Source organism: Anomalospiza imberbis, chromosome 4 (assembly GCF_031753505.1).
Source record: "Anomalospiza imberbis isolate Cuckoo-Finch-1a 21T00152 chromosome 4, ASM3175350v1, whole genome shotgun sequence".
Taxonomy (NCBI): domain Eukaryota; kingdom Metazoa; phylum Chordata; class Aves; order Passeriformes; family Viduidae; genus Anomalospiza; species Anomalospiza imberbis.
The window spans coordinates 33047785-33069229 of NC_089684.1; the positions used below are offsets into that span (position 1 = coordinate 33047785).

Genomic DNA, 21445 nt, shown 5'->3' on the forward strand with positions numbered 1-21445 from the left:
TGAGCAAAGTAAACACTATGCTCTTGTTTGCAGTGCACAGGAAAGCCAGAGAAAGGCTCAAGTCCTGGCATCCTTCAGGAAGGCTGTTCTGTGCAAACCTGGGAACACAAAGACACTCCAGCAAATATTGCTTTGGTAGTACCTGAAACTTCCCTCATTTTGGGAGAGTCTCTAACTATTAGAGCTCTGCTAAGGATGATCTCTCTCCAGCTTTACCCCTGCAATTACAGGGTTTGCAGTTTGCCAGCTGGTTTTAAGGTGAAAAAAAATGGCCTGAAGGAGGCCTCTGGCAGCTGGATGCAAACTGGAGCAGGCCTGAGCCTATACCTAAGTACCCAGGGGTGAAGGATGCTAGGATGATAAAGGTAGTATTCAGTTTTCTCCTCCCACCTCACATTTTGCACCATATGGATTTTGACTGGATCTACCCAAACAGTTTTATCAGAAGGTTGCAACCCACTGCTCCTCAAATTCTGACTAACCTTCACATGACACTGAAACAGGTTTGGTTTTATATGAGTACTGCCACTCACTTAGCTTGTGACATGGCATGAACACCAACTACAAACCTAAACATCAGCACAGAGAGCTCACAGATGTAATGATTTATTTTTGCTTTTTTTTGGGGTCACACGCTCCTAAAGGTGGCCTCTAGGACGAAGACATAGTTTTAATAAGAAACATCTGGGTGTGTAATGGAATGCACTTAAATTTGGGAATACTCTTTTTTCATTGTATATTGCCAGTTGCCCTAATGCTTTTTCCTGCTTGTGTTATGCCACTGAAATCTTGGGAAAATAAAGCAATTTCTGAAGCTAATGCAATTTTCTGAGGCAATAACATCACTGTTTTCATGATGCACCCACAAATCATTCCCCGACACACTCCATGTTTCAAATTGAAATTTAACATATGCAAGTGTTTGGGGCCATGCTACCTTTGAATTATGCTTCTTTGTCCACTGTTCTAAGAGGATTTTATTTATATCTGCAGTGCTGTCTCAGACTACACACATGACAAGAGCAAATATCTCCAAGTTTTGAGAGTACTCCAAAAAGAACTTTATTATTGAGAAAATTATTGGGCAGCTCTTATTAAAACCTACTGAGATCTAATTGTACACTAAAGTTCTCTAATAATTCATTTGCCCAGTCAGACCTGAAAGGCAACTGTAAAACAAAAAAGTTGGTGGTGGCCTGGGGATTCAACTCTAGGTCCACAAACAAGGAGAAAAACACCTGTACCTATTCCAAGTGAAATCTTCCAAGTGCCTGGCACACCAAATCTTAAGAAGCCATCTTGCTTTTCCACTGTGTTCTGCTCTAAGTCTGATGTGGAAAACTTACTATGCACTGATAGATGTGAAAACCAGCACTATTTCTTCAAATAATGCAGCACTGATGCTATGTGCACCAAAACGAATCTATAATTCCAAAGATGACAAAAACCTCAGGTATTTAGGTTTAGCACTTTTAATTTAGGCACAAAGACATGCATATTTTTGGAAGGAACTGGGATTACATTGTTTCTAACTTAAATGATCCAAGTTTGAAATATTATCAGAGCACTTCTGTATTGAAACAGAAAAAGTGTTCATACAATGCAATACCCTTCCAAATAGACTATCCAAAAAGAAAGGAAATTTATCTGAAAAGGGAGAGACGGGAAAGGAGGGGGTGTCGCCGTAGAGCAGGACAGTCACGAGAAGACTCCAAGTTGAAGGCAAGAGAATGAACTCTAATTTATTTCAAATGCACCGCTCTATTTATAGAGAACATCATGCGAACTAATTTCAATGGTCTGAGTGTAAAAACATCTCACACCATTGGTGTGCACTGAACGACGCATGGTGGCAGAACCTCTCTGTAAACAATGTGCACAACAAGATAGATTAGAGAATTATTTACATTCTTTCCCAAGTGTCTCACAGGCTCTCGCCTGGTTAGAAAACCTTCTCTTTTTCTCTCTGACTGAACTGAGAATATCCACAAGGGGGAAGACTTCTTTTGTTTGCAGCAGAGTGCACTTGTGCCTGCCTTTAAAAAGCTTAACTTTGACCCAACCTAAAACCCCTCTGCATTTGCTTTTCCAATGTCTCTAGTCCCCATCTTCAATTATCCTTGGCAGTCAGGGCACCTCACCAGAAGGAGGAGAAGAGCTCAGCACAGTCTCAGCACCTGAATTTAGGGACTCAGACCTTCAGCTCTCAGACTTTGAGCTTTTGGAAAAAAATCTACTAAATTTCGAACGGAGGATTTGTAACAGGACGAGAAACACAAGCAGGAGGAGGAGAGTCTTCTGCATAAATGAAACACAGGAACTTGACCCCACACGATAAGAGAATTCAATGAGACAAAGCACTACACAGTGCAACTGCTCAGATTTAATAAAGTGAAAGAAGCTGCTGCTGTCTGGAGAATAAAACAAAAGAAAACATGAGAAATTTTCAGCTCCCATTAAGTTTGAACTGCATGAAACTTCGTCGCTCTACAATTACAAACTGGACTTCAGGGCTCCAAATGTATCTTTAGAAACTGGGAAATCCTGTACGTATCCTGGCGGCAATGATACCTTCTCACTTGCCCATGAAGGTATCCTTCCAAAACTTCAAATGGTGACTGGAAAGGCCGGAATGATCCTTGAATGTTAATAACGGAAAACACAATCACGTTAGACGATTCTTGTTTCTATTTGGGAGAGTGTTACAAGCTTAGACAAGCTACAGGGCCCACCCAAGAAAAACAACAAAAGCAAAAAATTCCAGTTCTGCGTAAATAATTCTGCCAAAATTCTACATACACACTGCCAGTTATAAACACAGAGTGTTTCACAAGCTCGCTCTTGCCTTGCCATCCCACTCTTGAGCTCAAAGACACCGCTCCTCCAGCTCGCTCTTGCCTCGCCATCCCACTCTTGAGCACGAAGACGCCGCTCCCCCAGCTCGCTCTTGCCTCGCCGTCCCACTCTTGAGCTCAAAGACGACGCTCCTCCAGCTCGCTCTTGCCTCGCCGTCCCTCGGCTTCTGCAAAGGTTGACGAGGACACACTCAGGCCTGAGGATCTCCAGCTCCCAAAGGGAATGCCACCCAACAGCCCCGCTGCGAGATCCTCGTGCCACCACCCACGCAGCCCCCCAGCTACCCAAAAGCCTCCAAGTTCAGCTTGACTCACCACCACGACGTCCGACGCAGTCCCACGCCGTGCTGGAAGCCGGGCCCTCTGTGGCAAATGAAGCTGGGCATGCAAAGCAGCGGCCAAGAGGCTGCGCCCCTGCTCACAGGGGGCTCAAGCCGCTGCCTGGACTGCAAAGTGCCCGGGGCCCCAGAGCCCTGGCCCCGACTTACAGGGCGGCTTTGGTCCCCAAGGCCTAAGGAGGCTCCTTCTCTCCAGTTCCGGGGCGCTCCCCACTAACGGGGCGGGCGCCCCAAGCAGGCTGCCAGCTGAAGGTAGCACAAAGGCTCCCAGACCCACAGCCTGCTTACAGGCCGGTCCACACCCAGGGAGCCACGGAGAACAGGAACCAGACTCTAGAGTCAGGCAGTCAAGCTCACGGCCTAAGGCCGAGGGGCCCGAGGGGCCGCGAGCCCAGTCCCCAGGACAGGGAGGACACATGCCTGGCCCCATGACTCCTGGCCCCACGCCTCTGAAAGACCGGGGCCAGGGATACCTGCCTGATTACAGGGGGTCCCTCCAACCGCCCGCCGAGGCCAGGGGATGCACAGAACCCCGCTTACGGGGCCACCCCCTGCAGCCCGGCACCCACTAACAAGCACCACAGAGCACAGCCTCTGGCCTGCGCCCCACTTAGGGACTGCCCAGAGCCCAGCCGCGGAGCAGCACGGCACACAGCCGTCTGCAGGAGCCCCGGGAGCCTCCTCAACAAGGCTGCCAGGGAGGTGGCACCAGCCCAAAGCAGCGCCAAAGTCAGGACCGCGTCCTGCGGCACGGCACTCTTCTACCTGCCCCCTGCAAGGGCCCGGGAGCGCTGGTTCCTGTCACCTGGCTAAAGGAGCCTCCCCAGCCCTGCTTACAGGGACCTGGGTGGGGCTGCTCCTGGGGACAAAGGGTGCTGCAAGGTGCCGACACGTGCCCTGAGTACAGGGCCAGCACGACCCAGGCCCTGGCTACAGGCAGGTCACAACGCCCCGCTGCCGTTAAGCGGCTTCGCACCCTCCTCAGAAAGCAGGGGCAAGGCCGGACACTTTCTCCACCCGTGCATTTTGGGCACCCTCCTGTGGCTGTGCAGAACTCCTCTTTCCCTCCTGGGAAGTCTAGGCTACGCTGCTCTATTTCTAAAGGGGAGGCTAAAGCACAAACACACTTCCGCACCCACACCAACTAAGGGGAAGACAGGGCAAGGGAAGACAGGGGAGGGCGAGACAGTCCCACAAGAGGGAGCAAGTTCCGTGCAGCCAACCTGCTCTAGGGAGCCATTGCTAAAGCTAAACGGGAGAGGAAAGCATCAGCCCCTGCCCGTGCACTCCAAGGTGGCTGCAGGGGCCTCGAAGCTGGGCTGGGGGCTGGGAGAGCTCCGTTTCCCCTCCCAGGTGCGGAGACAGGGGCCCTCACCCTCCTTACAGGGTTGCCCCTCTCTCCGGGCAGCCAAAGGAGCACAACGGCAAAAAGCCAACCACAGCAAAGACCCAGCCCCGCACACAGGGAGGTCGCCCAGCGCAAAGCCAGCCACGGCACCCTGAAGGTGCCCTGGCCTGGAAAAGCCCTTTGCCCAGAGGGCCCCTCGTGCCCCTCTTCAGCTCCATGCTGGCTCTTGCCTTGCCGCTCCACTCTTGAGCTCGAAGACGCTGCCGCCCTTGCCTTGCCGTCCCACAGCTTCTGCCAATGGACGATGACACACTCAGGCCTGAGAAGGTCCAGACCCTGTGCCTCAAGGGAACCCTGACCCAACCGCCCCACACTCTGAGCCTCTAGCCAGCCAGCCCCAAATACAATGAGTTGGTCTTGCAAGATATTTGTTCTTGGAGTGATGTATGCATTCATCCCTCTGTGATTATAGACAGCCCTCAGTCACCTCTCAAATATAGAGGAGGCTTTTCCTCCACTTTTGCATGGCTGTATTACATTAACTTTCATTGAGAAGTTTTTTTTGGTAGGTTTTTTGTACTCTCTGTTTGTTGAAAATATTGCATTATACTACACTGTTTGTCATAGTATCTATATGGTGTAACAAACATTTTTGATTAAGGTATTTTTGTGCAATTGTTATCTTAATCAATTATGTAAGTGCACATGAATATATGTAGTTTGCTATCCTTTATTCTAAAGTAAATTCTATAAAGCTTTAGTTACATCTAGAAAATCTTTTAGGCATTAACCTGTGAGAAGATCTTACGCTACGATTGTATTACCCTCACCCAGGTTCATCTCTGAGGAGTTTATAAAGCAAGGGGGTCATTTTTACACCTCATGACTCATCAGGAAGGCTTTTCTAAGAGATTTTTTTTGCAGCTTCCACTCTGCCAACAACTGTACCCTTATAAAGAACCCCAGGTTTTCATCTACGAATGTCACCCCTTTCCCTTTAAAATTATCTCAGATTGTCTATCAAAGATGCTGCCTCTGACTGCTCTGTTAGAACAGACTCTCCCTCAAATATGTTCATTTTTCCTCTGACTTACCCGAAATTCACCCATCAGGAAAGCGTAAATTGGTTTTATGTAAGTTACTTCAGGTTTTCTGACGACAAAGGGGCTTTGGACCACCTCAAAAGAGCGCATCTGATTTTCCCTCCAAAATGTCCCCTAGCTGTGTCATACATAAGCCACCTATCATTTTATTCCAAAAACATTTGTTCTCTCTCCCATGCACTTCTTCAGATATCCCCTCCAAAATATCTCCTACAGATTAACATAGATTTTGCTCTTCAAAAATTCTATACCATAGAAATTACTTTAGATTTTACTTTCATTTATCCCATTGCAGATTAACTTAGATTTCACATCAAAAATGCTTCTTCTGGTCCTCTAAAATTACCTCAGGTTTTATCACAAATTTTCTCTGCCCAACTGCCCCAAAATACCTCAAACTTTTCCCCCAAAACAATTTTCTTCCCTAGAAAGCCCCTGCGATTTTCCCTCTGAAATTGTCTCCTCTATGACCTCCATAGATTACCACAGCATTTGTTCTCAAAGAACTCCATTTTACCCCAAAATGTTCATTCCTTGCCCCACAGGTGAAGCCAGAAAACCCCAGCATTCCTCTCCTCTGCAGTTCTTACTGCCCCTTTGAGTTACCTCATCTCTACCCCTCGCAAACTGAAACACCGTGCAGACCGGCGACGGCCACCGTCCATTCCTCTTCTGTTTCACCCCTAGGGCGGCCCGATGGCGCCTCCCGGACCGCCCATGGAAACCCGCCCGGCGATTCGCCGAGAGAGGCAGATGCAGTGGCTTCGAGTTCCCGCCGTCGCGGCTGAGGAGACCAGAGGAGCGAGGGCGCCGCCCCGGGCGGACACAGCGGCTTCGAGTTCCCGCCTCTGGGCTGCCGCCATCGGCGGGGGCGGGCCACCTCCCCTGGGCGGGAATCGCGCGCTGCGGGGCCACTCGGGAGGCGGTGGCCGCACGACGGGAACACGCCCCCCCACTCCCGTCCCTCAGGGCGCAAGCGGATCCCCAACAAGGACCCTCCCGTGCCCAAAGAGACGCACGGCAAATCCGCATCCCCCACGTCATTGATCCTCACACCCACTCAGTGGCACGCAGGGCATCTGTCACCGCCTCAGCTACGTGCAGCCTACCCCGCATGCCTCTCTCAGGGCTTCCTCAGCCACACTCGAGGCACCTGCCTCCCCCTCAAATTACCTTTGTGACCTGTCAGTAACATGCAGGGCACATCCCACTCCTTCAGTGACTCTATGCCCTCTCAGCAACACGCAGGGCATTTACCAACTCTTCAGTGACACTCGTGTCCCCTCAGAGGAACACGGGGCACCTGCCTCCCCTCAAAGGAGGCTCATATTCCCCCTCAGACGAGCACAAGTGGCATCTGAATCGAAAACTGTATGTAACAAAAGGCTACACGTTACATTGTACCAAGGAATTGTACCAAGTAATAGTGGACCAAGATGGGCAGGTGAAACGAGCAAGACTGCAAAGCCAGGGAGATAACAAGCACCACCACGAGCAAAATAGCAAATTTTAATGGAACTTGCATACTGCAAAATTAGCTCAAAACAAGTCAGACTGAAAAAACCAAGAGGCATCAGACATGTCCTGAAGCTAGAGGTAAAAAATTCAAACCTAAGGAAGACTACAGAAGCCTTAATCAAAAGACCAGTACAAGACTTAGGATCACAAAGAAACTGATGCAGAAGTGACTTTTCCCCAAAAGCAATTTTCTCCCCTAGAGAAAGGGTTTTCCTTCCAAAAATGTCAGCTACATGATCGCCACTGATTACTGTAGCTTTTGTTCCCACGTGCCTCAAATTTACCCCAAAATGTTAATTCCTTGCCCTCCAGGTGATACCAGGGAATTCCAGCACTCCTCCCCGCAAGAAGTTCTTTTTGTCCCCTCAGACTTACCTCGTCTCTTCCTCCCGCAAACCGAAACACCGTGCAGACCCGTGAGGGCAGCCGTCCATTCCTCCTCTGTCTCACCCCAGGGGCGGCCCGAGGGCGCCTCCCGCCCGCGCATGGGACCCCGCCCGACACCTCGCCGAGAGGTGCGGACACAGCGGCTTCGAGTTCCCGCCGTCGGGGCTGAGGGCGCCTGAGGGCACCTGAGGGGCGAGGGCGCCGCCCCGGGCGGAAACAGCGGCTTCGAGTTCCCCCCTCAGCGCCTGAGGGCGCCCCCCAGGGGGCGGGAATCGCGCGCTGCGGGGCCAAAGAGCAACACAGGCGGCAGCTGCCTCCCCTCAGGGACGCTCAGGGCCCCTCAGTGACCCTCACACCTCCTCTTCATCACTAGGGGCACCCATCTCTCCCTCAGTGTTCATTCTGGTCCTTACAGATTACCTCAGATTTCTCCTTCCAAAATGTTCTATTCCATTGAGATTACCTCACATTTTCCCTTCATGCCATCCTCATCTGCGCCTCTGATTTAAGCCCCAAAATGCCTCTTAATTCTTAATGATTATCTCAGATTTTATCTCCAAAATGTCCTTTTTCCCCCCTACTGATTCCCCTCCGTTTTTCCCTCAGAAACTTTCCTTATTTGTCCCGTACTAATTACCTCAGATTTTGCCTCAAATATATTAATTTACTCCCCTGCATACGACCTGAGGTTTCACCTCAAAATTTTTCTTTCTAACCTTAAAAAATTACCTCAGGTTTTTATCAGAAAAGAAATGCACAACCGAGGTGCACACGACTTTTCAGGTGGTGTTTTAACTCTGAAACAATGAGCTGCACCATCAGAACTCAGATAAAGAACACCTAGGTGTACAGCCAAATGGTGAATGGCATTCATGTTCATGGGTAAATTTGAGCTGAGCCTGAAATCTGCCATGAAACAAACCCTCAAGAGAGCAAGCAGGCTGGAAGTATTTCTCCTATTCAATAAGGCAGAGATCTTGCAAGATTATCTACTCTGTTATTTTATAGCCTTTAGATGAGAAATTTCAAGAGATGGAAGGTATTTCTATGAGATAAATAGATAAATCTAACACTGAATTAATTTGAATGTCCCAGCTAAATCCAAAGGTTTCAAATTTCAGGGTTGATTGCAGACAACTTTCAGTTGTCTGTGCAGTGTTCATCAGAAGCATTAGGGGCATTTATTGAAATCAGAATGTATGTTGAAATTGTTTTAACAAAAGTGTAAATTTTAAGCCAAAGCATATAACATCAATAGGAGTAACAGTATATTGTTACTAGTTGTTTGTATGTAAGCATGGCCACAAATTTTCTATGGACAGTAAATTCACTGAAAACTTAATATTTTCATGAATTCAAGTTACATTGAGAAGCATTTTAAGTCCTTTTATGGCCAATATTTTTTCCAGGAAAAATTCCATTATAAAATATCAAAATACAGAATTTCAAAAGGAAACGTTCTTTTAGGTTTCATGGTTTCAGCATTTTGTTTTACAAATTACCTACTCTTTAAGAAAAAAAAAAAAAAAAGAAAAAAAGAAAAAGCGAACCCCAAGAAATATCATGTTCTATAGATTGCCAAGTAGTGTTAAGACCAAAAGTATGTTGGGGATTTTTTTGGCTTCTGCTTTTAGCTCTTTTAGATGAAGGACCAAAATATTGTTATTCCAGTTCAACACAGAGTTTTATTTTTCAGTTTATATTCATAAACATCCATTTCCCTGCTTTGTGCTTGGCAGGAATAAGCACATGTGAGGAAGCTAGGGAGAAACTGAAGGGGATGGATTGCCATGGATGAAATAAGGAAAGCAGAGGGAGTAAAGAAAGGACTTATCAGAGGTGACAAGCCAGATGACAAATGTAAATGTTTTTGAACTCTCTGCTGACATCAGGATACCTCATAATAATTTCATTTCAGAACTTTCTCATAACTCTGCTCTTTCATAATTCCTTTTTACTGAGGTAATAGGGAGTTACTTTGTTTGATGATGCTCTAAAGATCCAAGAAGGCTAAATATTCCAATAAGGCAACTCGATTTCACAAATAATATTGCATTCACCAATATAATTGAATTGTAGTGTTTTCTGCAGTAGGCCATGTCCCCAGCAATGGGGTATGCAACACCCTAATTCAGAGGCAATTTTGGAAAAATGAGTTTGTCCTTTCCCAGAGCTACGTATCAGCCAGTGGAAAATCATCAGACAGACGGTTTACTCTGAGAGAATATTTAATAACCCAAGAAAAAGAGAGAAGAACCCTGATCACCAACTTCCTCTAGAGTAAAATCTCCCATGCTGGGGGTTTTGCAATAGTTGATATCCTCCTTTGATTGTAGGTGCAGCCTCAGGAAAGAAAATTATTCTCAAATTGTCTTCCTCCTTATCAAAATCTTTCCTTCTTCATGACAAGAGATGCAGACACTGAACCAGGGTGTCAAGGATGTCTTCTGCTTAAAAGACAGAACTCTCTAATGCAGCATCAGAAAAATCTTGCAAATAACTTAATCAGCTGTTCTTTTACCTATAATACTTAACAACTAATTAAACATGTAATATAAAAATGGCCTTTAATTTGCTGGCATTCAGGAGACCTTTAAGGGCAAAGCAAATTGTCTGCTTAGTCTAGTTTACAGCAGGTTACTGCAGCAGGCACAGACTCAAACCCTGACAAAGTGCACTGCCCCATAACATCCTGGAACAGCAGTGAGAGGTCCCACAAAACCCCTTCCATTTCTATTTCTGTGGACCCCAATGGTTTAGAGAGAAATTAATATATGCTTTTCCCTTAGTGTTAGGGCCTTCTTTTCATTTGCAGAATGAAAAGCTTTTAATGTAGGTCAGACTCATCTCTTCACAGAGTATTCAACTAACATGCAGCTATTAAGCTTCCCTTTAAAACATTCTCATTTCCCAAGCCAAGATCCCTGGCTCAGTGCTGTAATTATAAACTGCAAGTTCCAAAATTAGCAAGCGGTAAAGGTGAAAAAGGATGGAAGCACAACACACCCACGATTGATTATTTGTTGAGTGAGGTCCAACACTGGATGGGAAAACTAACAAGCACTTTGTGCTTTGAGCTGACTCAACAAAATAAAAATTTTCATTGGATGCACAGTGAGCAGAGCTCCCACTCCAAAGGCAAAGATGCTCCTCTTGCATCGGTGTGGAACTCCAGTGGCTTCAGCAGATGAGGGACCTCTGCCAGATTTCTGCAGGGAGAGACATTGCAACTGCAGGCATCAAGTGTTCAGGCAACCCAAGTGTCTGGCAGAGACCAAAGCAACAATTTCACAGAAACAATAAAACTTCTATACACTGGAAACTGAAATATTGTAGTATTTTTTCACTTAAGACAGCGGCTCTTTCATAGCAGAAGAGGTCAGGCAAAATACAACAATATATCCTGGAAAAGTTGATGGATGTGATGGAGGCCTTTTCCTAATCCAGAAGTGAGATTTCCTAATCTCCCCTTTCTTCTTCCACAATAAACAGGCATTGTTAAAACAACAAAAGAAATGCATTAATTTCTTGTTTTCCTTTCTTGCTGCTTAACTGCATTTCTTTGCTTTGATCACTAACAATAATTCCCCCTCACAAACCCCCTGCTTCAGCCAGTGAGTTTCCACATGAGTATCATAGGGCTTGAGTGCTGTTTAGCATGGAAATAGTATCAGATTACCCAGTTTAAAATAATATTTTGCCAGGGTTCAATAATTTTAGTCAAAGGATGCTTTATTTGTATTTCAGGTAGTAAAGTACTAATTTTTCCTCTTTATACTTGAGGGGACTTTTAAAATCCTGAATTCAGAACAAGCTAAGCCTTTGTGTTCCTTGGGAGATCTGAAATGTGTTTAAAAAAACAAAAAAAAAAAAAAAAAAAAAAAAAACCAAAAAAAACACCACCACAACAACCCAACATTAAAAATCTTCAAGGGTCCAAGTCATACCTGTCCTGTAAGAGCTGGGGCTCAGCTCAGAGAGCAGAAGGCAGCCCATAAAGGAGCCATTGTGTGGGGAGCAGCAGGACACAGTCCTACATTTCTGGAGGATTGACTGTGCTCTCAGTTTTTAAATCAAACTTTGTGTCAGAGCACCACGGTCAAATATCCCAGTGGCACCTTTGCCTTTCAAGTGCATCCTTCACATAATCCATCCTTCTGTAAAGACACTCCAGGCTTTGTTTTGTTAATGAGATCACCACCTCTCCTCTCCACCCACCACCTTCACTGCCTTGACCTGGGCTGCTTTTTCAAGCTACCAGACTGGCTTCTAGTGCCATCTATTATAATAAATTTTCTCTTTCTCAGCATAAGAACAATGACTAAATAGAGCTACGTTTTTAAAAAGTTTAACTTTTGTGTCCTTACAAATTATCCATTTCTGGAGGCATTTTGGAACTCAAAAAACAAAATAAAAAGGATGGGGTAATTGCTATTTTGCTTCTTTCTAAGCATTCTTTTTCATAAGCAAATTTGGGAGAAAAAAATGTGATGAGAAAGACCTGCTTTCCACAGGTGCTGGGTGTCAAGGTGCTTATTACCACAACTTTTAAAGTTTGATTGTTTGAAACTGATTTTCAATCTCTCTGTAAATATTCTGTGATTCATGGGCAAATTTTCTGTAGATTTCTTGATCATGCTACCTACCTACTACTTGTATGAACAAACAGTCCCGCTCAGTTAATGCAGTTCTGCTTATTCTTGCTTTAACTACAGACAAAAAAGCAAAATTTCAGCCATCACTTTTTTAGAGGGTCATGCCATGGTTTGGGAATGGTATTCTCCAATTTAGTTCTCCTAATAAAACCACTCTGTCCTCCCTGGGGTAGGATGGAGAGAAGAACTGGAGGCACAAAAGGTAAAATTCTCAGGTTTTTTTCTTCAGCTTTGAACTTAAATGATGTCAAATATTATGCTTTTAGTTTCAGCATCAAGAAACCTTAATAAAAATAAAAATTTAAATTATATTGTGAAGATTCAAAATAGCTATGTGTAATTTTTTAACACGCCTGGGTTTAATTGATATTTCTCACAAAGTTTGCAATGGAAGCATGAAACAATTCCAAAGAGTTCCTCTGCAGTGTGTTTATCGTGGGCCAGCCTCCCTCTCTCATAAACAGGTTGTGCCTGGAATCTGGAATTACTCACTTAACGCAACTTTGTTTAAAAGCCTTTCCTTGGCACCTCCATACCCCCTGAACCTTCCAGCAGGGAGAACGAGGATGTTTTGGCCCCATTTCACTCAAGAATATGTCTAATTTCATCATAGTCAGCAAAATTCTTAGGCACATGCTGTACTTTATCTTTTATTTTCTTTTTAAAGTGGCCTCTTTAACTTTGTTAGCCCTTACCTCCTTTTTCAGACAGTAGAGGGATTTACAAGTGGTTTTATATCCCTTAGAGTTCTGTTAAAACAGAAATGAGGTTTTTACTTGTATGAATCAATCCTGAAAGTGAAAAAAAACCCAACCAAAGCAAACAGCATAAATACATTTTTTTTCCCCTTTTTCCTGAGGAGAAAGATTTGCAAGAGATAACAACTTTTCCTACAGCAGCTGACATAGTGGGAGAAAACAAAACATGGACAAGCTTTCCAGACTGCAAACACTTCTTCAGTTCCAAAACATTAGTCCTGAAAAGCACAAGGAGTTTTTCAGATGAGTTTTATTAAGTCAGGCACTGAGACAGACCCTGTAATACTTCAGGAACTGCAGGGTGCTCCATGGACCTGGAGGTTTTGTGTGTGAAGTCTTTCTCTCCCATTTCTGGAGCAGGTTCTGCAGTTCCTTTTCTTTTTTTCCCCTTTCCCTCCCCCACCCTGCCTTTTACTAGAAATACAGCTCTTATGCCTTCCCTTGAAGATTTTGTAATAATTTTACAAAGCTGTGCTTTGGGCCTCATTCCTCCTTACTCCCCTTGAAAAAATTAGTCATAAATTGGACATAGAAGCACCTGGCTTCCCTGAGAGAACACAAATTTTAGGTAGCTGCTGCTAATTTCATATGTCCTAAAGTGCAACCTTTATCAGATTCAGCTAAAGTAAATCAAAGTGCAAACAGACAGTAGGAAATATCCTTGGTTTGACCAGAACAGGAATAACCTGGAGTGTGTTTTTTCCTAAATAAAGCAAAGGTGGCTATTGATTGAATCCAGCTCACTGGGATGATTCAAATTAAGTACCAGATTTAGGTCTTGCTGCTCAAATCTCAGTCATAGAAATTTTCTGAGAGCTTGCATGCAAAGCTGCTTGTTATCACTTGCAAGTATGCACTCAGGGCAGTTTTTCTGCTTGTCAGAAGACAGAAACAGCTCAGAAATAGCTCAAAGACACAAATAAAAGATGTCAAAATTGTGTTTGAAGGACACAAATAAAGGCTGTCAATTGTTTGTTTGTTTCCAAGAGGGCAAACAGGGACAATACAAGCCAGGGATAAGGGTTGGAGGGAAGAGTTGGGAGAAAAAGGCAATGAGAGGAAATCAAAAACAGGAAAGTTCTAAAGAAAATAAATCTATAACCCTAAGAGAGATATTCTTCAGAGCTGAAATAAATGCGGAACTCCTAAAACTCAGCAGGCCTTTACTGTCTGTATACATTTATTAAACCCATTGAGAAAAGGCACAGTTCATTTCCCTTGAAGGTCTGGGCTCGCATCTGTGCTGAGCAGTAAAGAGAAAAACCAGAGATTCCTACTCCCAGTCTGGAGCTTCTAAAGAATTAAAACATCCTTATTAGCCAGCATGCCCTCAAGAAGCTTATCAAAAGTCATAGAAAGAACCTAACTTATATTTCTGACTGTAAAGATGTTTATTGAAATAGATACCATTATTCAGGATTTATTTTTTTCAATGGGAGTAAGAAACATAATTAAACCCACTGTAAATGGCATATTTTCTTAACATACTCTTGCAGTTGTTCCATGATCTGCTGTTCAAAATTCTCCAAATTTCAAAAAGGCTCTATTTCTTAGAGGTCGACCTCTAAGACCAGCCTTTGTAAAAAAGTTTTGAAATATTGAATACTTTCAAATATATCATCTGCTTTTCCCACTTACATTTGTGCATTCATAGACTATAAATATCAAAAAACTCTTGCTACTTTTACCTGTTTCTGCCAGTGTTTCTGTATGTGGGTGTGTCATGGTTTGACACTGGCGCGATGCCAGCGCCCCCATGAAAATGTACTTTTCTAAATAATTGCTGTGAGATGTGATCAGGAACAGAGCAGAGCAGGCCCAAGCTTAGTAACAAAGAAAATAACTTTATTAAACTACTACTACTATAGAAACTACAAACACTAAATGCTGGATGAAGACTTTCCAAAACACCCTTCCTCCTCCCACCTAATTTCCAAACAAACTCAAGAGTGAGACACCACCCAGGATCCTGATCAAGTTGCCACCCTTTAGATATTCAAATACTCAATCTTTCAAGGTAGACAGGAGTCTCTCTTGTGCCACAGAATCCCCCTCCAGGAAACACAATTGCCACCCTTGTGTTTCCATGCCACACATGGCAACCGCCCGGAGAAAATCTGCCTTGGTGACACTCTCCTTTCCATGTCACAGTGCTCTCACCACCGTGCATGGACAGACTGCTCATAGGGTTCCTTTAAGGATGCTTTGCCATGGACCAAAAGAGACAACAGTTCAGTTTCTCATTTTGGGACTGCAGTCCCCCCCATTTTCCCCTGGGGCTGAGGGTCCAAGAACAGAGGTCTTCTTCTCCTCTTCTTCTTCCTTGAAGATAGAGGGCTTCTCCACACCTTCTCCAACTCTCCTCTGTTCTCTCTACTCCTCTGCTGGTAATCACTGAAACTGGTCTCTTGGCACACCAACGCACCCCCCCTAAGTGCAGCTTCTGTTAGGAGAATTTGGTTCAGTCTACGGCTAACAAGAAAAGTCCAGCCACAAGCCACTCCATCATCTCCTTCCAACTCAAGAATTTCTTCTTTCATCATCTCGGATCCCAGACTGTCTCTCTTCTACTTCAAATCAAGGAGGAGTAATATTTTACAAAGCCTTCATTTCTCAGGAAAGGGTTAAAAGCTCAGACTCCCTGGATGGCTGATATCTCTGCCCAGCAGCCGATTCCCAAGGCCAAGGCTGGGCGCCTTCCCCCCCCTTCCTTCTCCTCCGCGCCGGCAAAGTTACAGGTGCCGTCCGGACTCTCTGTCTCTTCCCTCTGGGGGGGGAATGACAAAGACATCTCCGCTTCTCTCCACCCTTCCGTCCACAGGAGCTGGCTCGGTTCCAGTCCTTTTACCCCTCAGCTCACCTTGACCAGGCCGCATGGCTTCCCCTCCCCCACCCAGCCCAATGGCTGGGCAGGGGAGATCTGCACAGCACCTTGACCAGAACCAAATAGAGAGCTCCCCTGAGAGTTCTTGCTTTTAACCCCCTGTGTTCTCAGAGGCGTTTCCATACCTTCAGTGGTCACTTCAGGTGCCAATATCCAAACTTGACCACTGATTGGTTTGACCCAACTTCCTGAAAAAATCACTTCCATGTCAAACCACGACAGGGTGTGACACCTAAAATTAGGTGAAGGAAAGAAGATGCAATCCCTTTCCCATCCTTGTCAGGGAGTTTCCCTTCTCAGGAATATAAGAGCTATTTTCATTCTAGAAATGATTGACTTATCCCCTTCAAGTGGCAAGTGTCAACTGGAAACAATTACCTTTGGAAAGAGGAAATTTTCAATTTTAGGATGAGTGAGCACCATCTGTAATTTTGTGTCTTCAGGCTGCCTTAACTAAAAAGTTCAATAAGTTAAAGCCAGGAAAAGGGAAAAGGAAAAAAAAAAAAAAAAGCCAAACCAAGACAAAAAAACAAACCTCGAGAGTATTTTAGCCTTTTGTTTGCACATATTATGCTTGTGGAATGGTTATAAGTTGTGCTTTTTTTTTAGTGTTTTCTGAGTTAGTTTGAAGTGTCAGTGCTACAGCATTGTGAGGATGAAGTCCATATGTCATCATTTTGAAGTCCAGAGCAGATGATGGATGATCCTCAACACTGTTTATAAACAGAGGACAAACACAGAGCCAGCATAACAGCCTGGCTTGTCCTGTATTCTAGAAACATTAAAAAAAAAAATACAACAGATATTGCTTCTTTCAGAAGAGAGTTCTGGAAATCCCATTTTTTAAAAATATAATTTTACATAAGAAAAAAGCCCCAAATATTCACACAGAATTACTTGCCCTTCACACAAAGGAAACGTTTCTTATTTGATCTTCATACAAAGCATTTCAGCAACTGGCAAACTGCAAAACTTATCACTTCAGTTAGAACAAATAACTGAAAATGGGGGCTCTTTTCTGAATCTTATCCTAACCCATACACAAAGCATGGTTTTGAAGTGTTTTAACCCTTCACATCACCAGAGTTAAAACAATTTTTATTTTCTTTTTAAATAGATGCAAAGAAATTAACTGAATTGCATGCAGTAAGGCAAAGGGGTTTGTTAATATTTTATATTATATTATTATGTTATATTATTACCCTATAATTGCCAATCTTATTCAGGCCTTATTTACACCTCAGAATTGCTGATTTTATTCAGGCATCAGTGGTATTTTTCTCCCATCTATTGTTTGCTTGCTTTTTCTAAGAACGTTTTAAATTTCTGGATATCTTATAAACCCCATTCACCCTCTACTTTCTCCAAATGCAATTCTTAGCTAAAGAACTGCATAAAATTGGTTGACATCAAGGTTTTGATGCTACATCCAAGCATTCTTTATCTGATCATGCATGAAATTCAGCTAGTTTGGATTTTTTTGTTGGGATTTTATTTTTGGGGGGGTTTTGGGTGTTTTTAATTTGTTGTAGTCTTTTTCCTGTTGAATTGATCATATTGTCTTGCTCCCAAGGGTTTTTTAGCACAGCCACAAAGTGGAGTTCCCAGCCCTCAGATATTCAAGGGTGGGGAGAGTGAAACAAGAGGCAAATACAGAAGTGATGTAACCCAAGGGCTGCACAGCCCTGTTCTTTCCTGGGGAAGGGGAAGACCTTGATCCACAATTAGGTACAGAGACCTAGTAACTTGGCAAAGAAAACAAGGCCAGAAAAGATAAGGAACTAGGCAGGATTTCTCTATTCCTTTTGTTTGCATGCCATTTTGGGGCCTGATATATTCAATTTTCTGCCAGTACTTTGCTTCATCCTATTATCATTACCCTTGAACTTAATGGTGTTCATCCTCTAACAGCAGTGCCTCTAAAGGAACACCTCTGCACATCAAGACACGATTTGCTCTTTTGCTGATGGTAAAAGCCTCTTAAGGGAACCAGGAAAAAGCTTCTTAAAACACACATGGAAAGATTAATGTGTCTGAATGAAAGGAAACATTCTGAAATTTTTAAAAGCTTAGTTCACATTTAAATCAATTTTGGATGTATAGTAGTTTACTTGTCATTAAAATAATGCAAGAAAGGCATTAAAAATATTTTTTTAAGTTTCATCCTGCTTGCTTTCAGTGAGAGCTGCTTTCTAAACTTCCAAGTCAGCTGTGAAGAGTATAATGTTACCATCTGGATAATGCCTTGAGATTCAACTCTATAACTCCCTCTGTCTCCACAGCAGCTCTCCCAAAATCCCAACAATGCCCTTTGGGTCCTTCCCAAGGACCCCATACCCTGTTCCCAGGAATGGTTTGGGGTGGTATAGAATAAACTCCAGGTCCTGGCCATGAGCCCTCATGGCCACTGCAAAAATTAAACTTCTCCTGGCTAGAACCAGGACTCCCTGTTTTATAATTTTACATTTTCACAAAACCCCAGGAAGGGTTTGGGACAGTCCTTCCAGACTCCCTGCCTCCCTCTGAGCTACTCTGTCACCATGCCCTTCCTCACCCATGAAAAGGCAAGACAAATTGGAAAAATTCATTGGGCTGAGATTAGGACAGGGAGATTACCAGTTACCATCACAGGCAAAACAACCTGTGAAAAATTAAATTTATTGCTAAATAAAATTCATTTGGACAGAGAGAAATCAAGACAAATTGAAATAGCAGTTTCCACCCACTCCATACCCACAGCTTCTTCAGGGATGTTCACCTGCCCCACCAGAGTCTTCAGGCAGCTGAGGCAAAGCTTTCAATGTATGAAAGCAGTGCTTGAACTCAGCAGTGTGTTTTAATCAGAAGCATCTGAGAACAGACTGCAGCATGAACACAGCCCCGTTAACACCACTCTTCTCACCTCCCAGTCAAAGTGCAGGAAGAGCAAAACCAGGGAACTTTCCCTTACTTTTTACTCTCAGCATGCCTGGTTCACATGAATTCCTTTTTAAGAATCGAGTATCAGCTGAGACAGAAGATCTGACACTTCAGTCTGACCCAGCATTCAGCTCTTATGTAAGTTTTCATTTCTGTTTACACAATTTTCCACTCCTCCTCTTCTGCATCATTCATCCATATCCTTCTGCAATTCAATTTGGTTTCAAGTTATGTAAAATGTTTTCATCACTCACTGCTATGAGCTATCATTGGAGTGTGCAATCCTGTTCCAGGCCACAGAGTCCCCAGAGAGCACAAACCCTCAGGAGAAATGGGATTTCTTTGATGTCACTGCACCGGGAGGAGGAAAGTGGCCAAGGCATCCTTTGAAACCACCCCATTCAACCAGGATGCTTCATTTCCAAGTGTCCTATTTGCAGCCAGCTCACAAGGACATGAGGCAGTTCTGAAGCCCTGGGTATTTTCTTTTTAAGTGCACCAGCCAAATGTATTCAAACCAGCCAAATGTTTTTCTCTTATTGATAAGGGCTGAAAAAATTAGAACACTTACTACAAATAAGGATGCAATGAACAGTCAGCAGACAATCCAAATTCCATGGAAATTTTCATAGTAATAAGGACATTAATAATCCTCTCACAGAAGTCTAAAATCAGTGAATTTATTGCATGTCCTGAGTTGCTAAGATTCCCAGGAAGCACAAGTTACAACATTAACATAAACTGCGAATAAAGATGAAGCCATTAGACTGAACGTTCAAAAATCTATTCTTTATGTTTTTCTTTTTAAAGGATTCATTTGACAAGATCAGCTTTAACACAATGATCTTAAAGATGGGGACACAGATCATGAACTCCAGAATCTCCTCACGGAAGCTAGTCTGGGGATTTTATTCAGGAACAGAAAACATCTATATTCAACACCTCCTTTTACCTGTTGCTAAAGTACAACCTCCTCCCCAGTGTGACAGCACAAAAAGCAGGAAAGGACCTCGCTCTGTATGAGTCCTGCTCAGTAATAATAAAAACATTTCTACATCATCTATGCTGTGCTCAGCACAAACGCAAAATGCAGCCCCACACTAGGAAGTGGGAAGAAAATTACCTCAGCCAAAACAAGCACACATGCAAAAAAACTTCAGAGGATGAATAATACATGTACATAAACACATGCATATACACATAAAAATATCTGAGATCTGTTGGCTCTTTAAAATGTTTTAACCTTAAAAAGGCTTTCTAGTTGTTTTGTGGGGTGTTTTTGTTTTTGTTTTGTGGGTGGTTTTTTTTTTTTTTTTCATATGACAAAGGCTTGAAAAGGCTGGTCTGATTCATGCCCTCCTAAGAAAGAGCTGATGATATTATGAGGTTCGAGTGCCTCCTCGAGAGCTGGCAGAGGTGCAGAGATCCAGCCAGGGATGCAAAGAGCTGTGCTGCTCCAGCCCTGCTGTCCTGGCAGAGGATGTTCTCCTGCCCACTGTCTCGAGGGCAAGGAGCAGCTGTTCTCCCAGTTCGTGCTGGCCTCTCAGCTGAACACCAGCCCAGCCTGGACAAACCAAGTAAGATCCAGCCTCCCAACACATTTTACATTGTCAAAACTGAGGGAGACCAAGTTTCTGCATTTCAACCTGGGCAGTTCACACCTATTTCAGTAAAGCCTGGGCTCATCTGTGATGCAAATCATCTACTTGGTGTTTTCAACTGGCACCCTTTACAGAACAGGAGAATCAGCCTTTAGCAAAGAAGAGTAGGGGACAGAAGTAAATTCAGTAGGCACAGTGAGAGTTATCCGGAGTAACAACTTCAAGAGGAATGAACTGTGCAATTACAGGAGAGAAGAAGTTGCTAAATTGGGAGATATTGACTCCCTCCGAGGCAGAGACACCTTGCAGAGAGACCCAGACAAATGAGAGGGCTGGGAATCACAACTGTGATTTTAGGAAAAGTTTCTTCTCTGATGGGGTGGTGAAGCACTGGGACAGGCTCCCTGGGGAATTGTCACAGCACCAGTGTGACAGAGCTCAAGAAGTGTTTGGACAGCGCTCCCAGGGATGCACACGGTGGGATTGTTGCGGTGTCTGTGCAGGGCCAGGAGCTGGATTCAACGATTCTTGTGGGTTCCTTCCCACTCAGGATATTCTATGTTTCTATAATTCCATGATTCTCAGTTTTGGGAGCAGCCTCCCTGAAATTGAACCAGGAGGATTTCTCCTTGCTGTATAGAGTTTTGCATCATGAGATTGTTGTTATTGAGTGTTTATATATTTGTTTATCCAAAAAAGAGGCCACTGCCTTTGGCACTGCCCAGAGTTTGCCCTGACACTGGTTTGCCTGGAGCAGGATGTACATGCACACCTCTTGCAGAGAGCCCACATGCTCTCACCTGGCACAAAAGCAGAACGTTTAATCCAGGATCTTGCTTCACCCAGCAATTTGCCATATTGACAGGAGTTATCTTGTTAGAGGGACAGGCAACAAAACCATAAATCTTGTCTTGCAGAGAGAACTCCATGCCTGAGGAAGTCTGTGTGACCTCTCTTTCTGCCGTGAAGGATCCCACGTCTGGGCAAAGCATCTGCTTGGAATGGCTGCTTGCATATCATAGTCCTTTCCCCACCCTATTTCTTGAACATTTTGACAGGCTATGATTTTCTCCCTCATC

The 21445-nt window shown here is 44.0% G+C and overlaps 1 long non-coding RNA gene across 1 annotated transcript; it reads right to left on the reverse strand.

Moving 5' to 3' along the window:
• Window positions 1-9543: 9543 nt before the first annotated feature.
• LOC137472576 (uncharacterized) lies at window positions 9544-14505 on the reverse strand. The gene is made up of 2 exons (XR_010998282.1): window positions 14451-14505; window positions 9544-10758 (listed from the first exon to the last, which is right to left on the reverse strand). It is a non-coding gene; the product is annotated as an uncharacterized lncRNA (long non-coding RNA).
• Window positions 14506-21445: the final 6940 nt, after the last annotated feature.